The sequence below is a fragment of the Kryptolebias marmoratus genome, linkage group LG5, assembly GCF_001649575.2.
Source record: "Kryptolebias marmoratus isolate JLee-2015 linkage group LG5, ASM164957v2, whole genome shotgun sequence".
NCBI lineage: Eukaryota > Metazoa > Chordata > Actinopteri > Cyprinodontiformes > Rivulidae > Kryptolebias > Kryptolebias marmoratus.
Genome location: NC_051434.1, coordinates 19958732 through 19967477, shown reverse-complemented (window position 1 = coordinate 19967477; position 8746 = coordinate 19958732). Strand labels below are relative to the sequence as shown.

At 40.8% G+C, this 8746-nt stretch overlaps 1 protein-coding gene across 2 annotated transcripts in view; it reads right to left on the bottom strand.

Moving 5' to 3' along the window:
* Positions 1 to 1074: 1074 nt before the first annotated feature.
* The window catches only part of epb41a (erythrocyte membrane protein band 4.1a), a 96868-nt gene continuing 89196 nt past the window's right edge, over positions 1075 to 8746 (bottom strand). For both annotated transcript variants that reach the window (XM_017430681.3, XM_017430683.3), the window contains one exon: positions 1075 to 4350. The gene's annotated coding sequence lies outside the window, so the exon portion shown is untranslated. The remainder of the gene's footprint in view (positions 4351 to 8746) is intronic.

Sequence of the window (8746 nt, the reverse complement as noted above, 5' to 3'; positions counted from 1 at the left end):
TGCTGCCGCACCTCGCGTTTCACCCTCATATTTGAACAGGAAATATGCAATTTCAGCGATTTTGACTATAAAAATGTGATTTAGACTATAAAAATGTTCGAAAATTACTCATACATAAAGATCAGTGGACAAATATTAATATTCATTTTATGTTATGATTTTTTTTTTTCTTGTCATGACAGGTGAGGCTCTGCCTCACCTGCCTCCCCTGACCGCACGTCCCTGGTATATATACATATATCAAGTAGAATTTATACCATTACCAGAGCCTCCGCCCCGTGCCTTCAGAGTTTTGGCAGCTGCACAAGATGACACATTTGTCAACAGTAGTAGGTAGTATGTGTTCATGACTAACAATTGCTATTTTTAGTACTGTCCCATAGTGGAGTACTTACAGGCTATTCTTCTCTGTCCTGCTGTCAGAGTTAAAGAAGGAGAGGAAGCAGAACGTTAAACACAAACTTTTCTGTCTTGTCAGAGTGTCGGATCTCTATTTTACCATCACTATTGTTGTGTCCCATGATGAGGCGTGCCCCTATCAGCAGACACTTCCATGAAGGAGGTTTGGTGAATGACACAAGAATGTACGGCTTTATTTTGTCCAAACTGATGGAAATCAAGGGCCAACGACAGACACTGTTGGAGCTCAGAGTACATGTTGGGGATGTCTCACAGCTCTTACCACATCAAATTTTAGGTCATTTTCTGTAAAATTGACTGAGTTGTAACCATTTTTGTGTTTGCTGAGGTTGATCAGTTGTAGTGGCCATCTTGAACTGGATTGACTCCAAAAGATAAACAGTTGTAAGTGTACATCCAGTAATTTCTTTCTGAGATTCGCTAAAATCTGTCCACTGATTCATAACATATTTTGCTAACAGACAGACGAACACACACAAGCAATTACATAATTGTCTGTCTCTTATGGAGGCAGGTGTGAAAAAAAAGAAAAGGTTGGCCTTATTATTGTCACAGTGCCTTTAGTTTTTTAGAAAGAAATAGCTTTTTTTCAAGCATTTGAATGATAAAACAGTGAAATATAACAGCGGTAAGAACACTCATCAGACAAGAAAATAAGACTGCAAAATTGTTTATTTAATGCATGGTGCTTTTTACACGCTTTCCTGTGATATCGAAGGTACGCAATAGAGAACTCATTTAGAAATGTTTATTCACAAAGAGACAGTGCCACAATAAAAATAACAGAAAAGAAGCAACTTAACATGCATCGACATCTGTACAGAATGGAGCAAAAAACGAAAAGTATCATCTTTAAATACTGTCAAATGAAAGAAAATCCAATAACAGGACCAAACTGACCCTAACAAGTGTAAATGGGCAGTGTGTTAACCTTTGTGTCTTGAACCTAACATTAAAAATAATTTTAGGTATTATTTTGTGCTCTGTAAACAAGGCAGTTTTTAAGCAGAACAGAGTGAAATTATTCAGTTAGTATAAGGGACAAAGTTAGCAAACTGCTTGTGTTGGTCATTTCATACTTCTGCCAATTCGTACCCTGCCTCATACTCACGGTTGTTATTTTGTACTAATAAGGTTCAAAACATTTTGTAACCATGCATGTATCATAATAAGCAACAGATTCATGTGACCCCGCACAGCATCAAACAGGAGCAAATTTCTGCAACCTCCATCTTATAATAAAGATCTTATTGTTCCATATTTTCCTAACAGAGCACTTCGCTCTCAGCCTGCAGGTTTACTTGTGGTTCGAGTTTCTAAAAGTAGCACAGGAGGCAGAGCTTTCAGTTCTCAGGCTCCTCGCTGGTGGAACCAACTTCCAGCTTCTGTCTGTGAGGCTGACACCCTGTCTACTTTAAGACCAGGCTCAAGACTTTCCTTTTTGATCAATCCTATAGTTAGGGTTGGCTTGGGTTTCCTGAATATTCCCTTGGTTATGCTACTATAGGCTGCTGGAGGACAAATGGACCACATCTCTGCTCCCTGCTCTCCATGTTAGTATTTGTCTTTCTTTGTGTTTCTCCCCATATAAACTAAACCTGGATCAAGTCTTTTATGTTTGTCTGTGTGTCTTTCCTGTCCTTTCAAACAGATAGCTGCTCATCCTGGTTCTGCTGGAGGTTTCTTCCTGTTAAAAGGGAGTCGTTCCTTTCCACTGTTGCCAATGTGCTGCTCAGGATGGGAGACTGCAACCAAGTGAAGGCTAAACACAATCTGCCGGTTTCCTTAGAAAGCTTTTTACTAATTGGCATCTTTTACACATATATCATATCTGTATGTAAATGTATTGCATTATAATAGAAATGAACTGACTATAATTGGATTTGAATCTGCATCTGAATTGGATTTATGATTTCAAATGTTTTTTTTCCTGAAATGACTTTTCTTGTGAATTGGCACGGTTTAAATAAATAAACCAAACTGAACTGAATTACATGGTTATAGTTATGATGATGTGTATTAATTTGTATTGATATTATTTGTTTATTTATGCTGACAGCTGATTAAAGATTTTTCCCCTTCCTGCAGCAAAAGGAGAAACTTCTCCAACTCCTGTAATCGTGCAGACATGATGTACATCAGCAGTGCAGGTGTACTGAAGATGATGCTGCTGGTATCAAATACAGAGAAAGCAATACCTAACCTGTTTGTGTTTTCAGGCAAACATATTGAATTGTCCTATTATTTTAGGAGCTTAATGCCTGGTTTGAATGAAGCAGCATTTGAATTTTGCTGTGCTTTGACATCTGAGGCGCCAACCCTGAATATTTTGGCCTAACCATGTAGATTAATAATAATAATAATAATAAAAACTGGTCCAAATCTGCTGATAATCATTTCAAAATGAATCTCAGTGGATTAAATCTTCAAGCCTTGGGGCAGCAGCCAGGGTGGGTACATAGTGGCAGATGGCACCTATTTGTATCCAAAAGATGTGGGGTATGAGGTGACCAAAAGTACGACTTGATGGAAGTGTGAATTGACCTGGAGCTGTAAACTTTACAGCAAAACCGTAAACATTCTTAAAGAAAAACATTAAACATTAAAGTTAAAACCTTATTGTTATGGAAATGTCCTGGTCCCTTATTTTACCACTTTACTACAATAAAACCCCAAATGATGGAGGAAAAAAACAACACAAAATCCAGGCTGAACCATTATTTTTCAGTTCAGAACAGATGCATCATATTAATGTTGCTTTATGTAACAATCTGGTGTAATTTACTGCAATGATCTGTTTAATCTCTTGCAACACTTTGTGCACCAACAGAGCAGAGGAAGATCATGTCAACAATTTCATTCAGTAAAGCAAATTAAACCACATTGGAGCTCTATCTGTGTGGATGAGTGTGTTCTGCCCTTTGGTAGGAAAATATAAAGATGAAAGAAATTCAGCAAAACTCTAAATAGTATCTGACACAGCGATGCCTCGGATAAAACACCATTAAGTTCTGTGCTGAGTCTAAACCTAAACTGTAAAACACACACATTGGATAAAGAGGTGAAAATAAATAAAGGTAATTACAGTCCAACCCTAACCCCTTTGAAAGACAAGCACAACAACAACAACAACAACAACAACTACAGCTAAAACGGTCAAAGAATATTTAAAAAAAAAAATCACTCCACAAATGCTTAAATAGGATGAAACGAGTCATACCCCACCTGACTGAAACCCCCATTTTGATAAAATTAATCTATTTATACATAAATTGAAAAAATATTTTTTGTATTGAGAGGGAAAATAAAGTTTTACTGTACAAGAAAAATCACCAACAACATTTGAGAGGGATGCTCCAGTCCGAACACAAAGGATCCCAAGAAAATTCACCCCCAATCACTTGGAATGTGCCGTTTTCAACACGTTGGTAAAAAAATGTTGGCTTCCAAGACACCAATAACCAATTTTGATGGTAAGAAAAGCTGTAGAAAAATAAAGTACTAGTAATCTCAAGATTAAAAGACCAAATGCCCTTGATAGTTTTTTTTTTGTTTGTTTGTTTTATTTTTTTAATCTCAACGCAAATGAGAGAGAACAAATCCAAAAATGCTGCGCTCCCACTTTAACTAGAAAGATTTTTTTTTTCTAACTTCATTTTATTTAAAACACCAGCAGTTGCTCTACTGGCAGAAAATGGAATAAAATGGAGATTGTTGGGGAATTTTTGAAAAAGTTCTTGGGAAAGTCCTGGTGACTGTCTCCCTCATTTGGAGATAAATTCATTTACGGCTGAGGTTCGTTCCTCCTGGTCAGGTCTGGTTTATCCTGGTGAAGGCAGGGCAGCTGGATGTGGTGACTTGGGCCGCTGAGGTAAAATGTTGTTACGGAGACACAAGTCAGAAGAAGGAGAGAGGGCATCTGGGATCCACCTGGAAGGGTGTGTGAAAAAAGAGAGAAAAAACAAACAATAGAATTAAAAAGAGAAGAAACATACTTAAAGGACTTAAACAGTCAGACCTTGCCATTTCAGGCTGAAACATTTGTATTTAAATAACATCAGATACTCTTCAGTAAATCACTACCTTATTGTGGTGGAGTTTGTGTGCCTGAATGATCCTGGGAGCTATACTATCGAGGGTCTCCCAAGGCAGATTGGTCCTAGGTGACAGACCAGACAAAGAGTGACTCAAATACACTTGTATGGATAGAAGACATCAAGGAACTCGATGTCCCTTGACTGGATGGGGGTTACTGTGGCCCCATTCTGGAGCCAGGCCTGGGGGAGGGGCTTGTCGGCAAGCACCTGGTGATCAAGGCTCAACCCATGGGCTCCAGCTGGGCTCAGCCCGGATGAGCTACATGGGTTCGCCTTCCTGTGGGCCCACCACTTGCAGGAGGGGCCATATGGATCGGGTGCATAGTGCTATGGGCAGCAGCCGAAGGAGGGGGCCTTGGAGGTCTGATCCTAGCTTACTAAAGCTGGCTTTTGGGACATTGAATGTCACTTCTTTGGTGGGGAAGGATCCTGAACTTGTGGGTGAGGTTGAGAGGTACTGACTATGTGCTGTCCTCGCCCTGAGTTTCCGATTTTTTCAGCCGCTAGACAGCCAGACAACGACGCTCCAATAATCAAACTTTTTACTTGTTTATTGAAGAGTGGCCTCTGACCACTGCCATGGCTTTGGCCATCGTAAACTGCAACATACAAGGCTTAGTATTAGCTAACGAACATTGCAAATTAGCCATTCTTGCTGCAAGCTAAAATAAAAAACATTTCCTAAATGACTTCGGCATACAAATTATTTACACAACCGTCACATAAAACAAAGAGACAGTTATTATTTTCACAATAAGGCAATACTTACGAACAAATCTTGTCTGAAACACAACAAATAAAGATTACAGTCAGCTATTCCATGAGCTGTTCGGTGTTGCATTCCTTCATTTTGGATCTAACAACTTTTTTTACCGTCACCAAGCAACATAACAAAAATATCCACCAGGGGGCGTTCTGGTGCGGTTTTCAAAAACTTGCTGGTCCTGCTTAATTTACAAAAGGCAGCAAAGACTAGATATAGTTGGGGTCACCTTCATGCACAGTTTGGGTTCTGGAACCAATGTCCTTGAGAGGGGCTGGACCTTAGTTGCCCCTGGTGCGAGGTGCTGGGCTGGTGTGGGGCTTTTTATAGACCCCCTGACTTGGCACCTGTGCTTTGGAGTTTTCCCCGGTACATGAGGGGGTAGCTTCCCTTCACCTTTGGCTGGGGGGGACAAAATCTGTTTGTGCCTATGAGCCAAACTGCAGTCCAGAATAATCAGCCTTCTTGGAGTCCTTACCTGGAGTGCTGGAAGGTGCTCCAGCTAGGGACTATTATTCTGATGGGGACTTCTTGTTGTTGCCCATGACAGTAATGACAAGAGGAACAGCCTCTCGGATCTGTAGTGTTAGTGTTCTGTTATTGGACTTCTGTGCTAGTCACAGTTTGTCCATAACAAACACCATGTTCAAACATAAGGGTGTCCATAAATGCACATAGCGCCAGGACACCCTCAGCCGCAGATCAATGATAGACATTGTAGTCATGTCATCTGATCTGAGGCTGTATGTTTTGGACACTTGAGAGAAGAGAGAAGCAGAGCTGCTAACTGATCACCACCTGGTGGTGAGTTGGATCAAATGGCAGGAGAAGATGCCAGACAAACGTATCGTGAATGTTTACTGGAAACGCCTGGTAGAAGAACCTGTCAGGAAGATCTTCAACTCACATCTCTGGCAAAGCTTTAACTGCATCCCAGCTAAGGAAGCGGACACCGAGTCAAAGTGGGCCATTTTCCGCAGCTGCTGAGGTAGCTGCTCTGAGCTGTGGCCACAAGGTAGCTGGTGCCTCTCATGGCGGCCATCCTTGAACCCAGTGGTGGACACCTCGGGGTAGGGAGGCCATGAAGCTGAAAAAAAAGGTGTCCTATCAGGTCTTGTTAGCTGGCAGGACTCCAGAGGCAGCTGAGGTGTACCAGTGGGCTGCAGCCATGGCTGTTGCTGAGGCAAAGGCTCAGGTGTGGGAGGAGTTCAAGAAGGCCTTGGATAGAGACTCTCAATCGACTCGAGAAGATTCTGGCAAACCATCAGGCAGCTGAGGGAGGGCAAGCAGCTCATTACCAACATTTTGTATAGTGAAGGTGGGTTGCTGCTGCTCCTCCACATAGAGAAGAGCCAGTTAAGGTGATTCAGGCATCTGGTAAGGATGCCCCCTGGGTGCCTCTCTAGGGAGGTGTTCTGGGAATGTCCAACTGGAAGGAGTCCCCAGGGAAGACCCAGGACATGCTGGAAAGACTATGTCTCTTAGCTGGTCTGGAAATACCTTGGAATCTTCCTGGAAGAGTTGGCCTAGCTTGAAAGAAGACTTTCTCCACACTCCATGACTGATGTCATGGCTGTTAAGTTACTAACTATTGGTAACTATTTCACAGAATATCACTTCAAATTTGACTCAGCTTTCTCTTAAAGTGAGAAATGGTTGACTTATTTATTTCATACGCAATGTAATAAAGCAGTGGTTTTCAAACTATAAAACACAAAGTATTTGAAGTTGTCATGATTTCTAGTATTTTTTGAGTTTGTTCTTAGTTTTGGTTTTCGGTTCTTGTTTTTCTGCTTTCTTGGGTTGTTTAAGTTTATTTTTCCTTGTACATCTGTCAGTATTCTCTTCACCTCAGTCTGCACTGTAATTGTCATGCCCATCTCCACCTGCTGTTTTCACTCACCTGTTCCCACTTCCCATAATTACCCTCTGCTTTTAAAACCTGGTCATCTTCTCCACTACCCTGCCGGTTCTTTGTCACAGGTATGTCCATGGTTGTTGTCTGCTGTTTGGTTCATGTTCTGTTACTCGTCCGTCCTCGCTTCGCCTTGCCTTTTTGTGTTTTTGTTATAGTTTGTTTTGCTGCCACAACAGCCTTTTGTTTTGTTAGTTAATTTAGAAATAAACTTTCGTTCTTAAGTAGTGAGTATGCGCTCTGGGTTCCTCTCACCCTCCCACCGTTCCTGACAGAAGTACCACCTTTATGACAGACATTAAAAGCCAGCAGAACAAATTTACAAGTTTGTACTGAAACATTTCAAACACATCAAATATCTGTCATTAACAAGGAAACTGATCTACTTGAATACCTGATTCTAACTTAAAAAACCAAACCTGGATCTTCATCCTAACCTTCAACAACCTATCTGGCTCAGGGACACACACCGTAGCCTGACCATCCTTGGATCTGCAATCTTTAGGTGAGCAGAATCCATTGGTAAAGCCCAAAACACAGGATGAACCCAAGGTTTAAAACTGCAGATGCATTCAGAAATTCTAGCAGCAGATCTAAAGACACTTTGATCACTAAATAAACTTATTGGTTCAAACAGTCTCCACCAGAGATAAACAAAAGAGATATGATCTTGGTTGACCTGTGCCATGCTTTTGACTCCAAACAGTTTCAGTCTGGACGTACTCAGGAGGAACCATTGAGATACAAAAAACACACCTAACCCTGGTTAAAGTGTTTGGTTAAAGATGTGAGCACTACACACTACAACACTGCAGTCTTTGCTCTTCCTCTTCCTCACAAGAACTGAGTGCAAAATTAAGATAAATTAAATCATATTTCCTCCCTGTGTTGCAGCAGGCCCTAAAAAGACCTTACTGGAGCTGCTGAAGAATACAGTAGCACATTAATCATAGACCTTTCCAGTTTTCACAAGAGTTCTCAGGATGTTCTCCAAAACACTTTTGCTTCAACTAGTTTCTTTTTAGAGCCAAGTTCATAATTTTTTTGAACAACTCATCTTTGAGGATTAACCTTTACATCATAGTTCAGCTTGGTTCAACAATAAATTGTTGAGCCAAAATTGATTAGCACCATTAGGGGGATTATAAGCATTACCAGTGGTACTTGTATCACAATTTGAGAACCATGGTATTAAAACATGCAAATAGGCAGTGTTTCAAAGTGGTAAAAGAGGCTTTGGTTTGAAACAAATGTGGGGGACCAGTTGTTGGGGACTTTATGTCAAAGGACCCCCCCCCCCTTTTTTATTATACTATTCTATTCTCCTTCCTATGAATATTTTGTTTTGTTTAGTTACTAAAAGCACTGTTTCATTGTCGATGGTTAGCTGAATATTGATGATAACGGTTCTAGCTGAGAGAGAGGCGAGGGTTGAAAAAGATTAGTTTTCAACAGGCGCTTGGGGCAGCCTCGGGTCCTAAGTTTCAGTTAGTGACTGAGAAGACGTAGAAGAAGACGCCAGATTATGTGTAACGCACGTCGAACTGACAC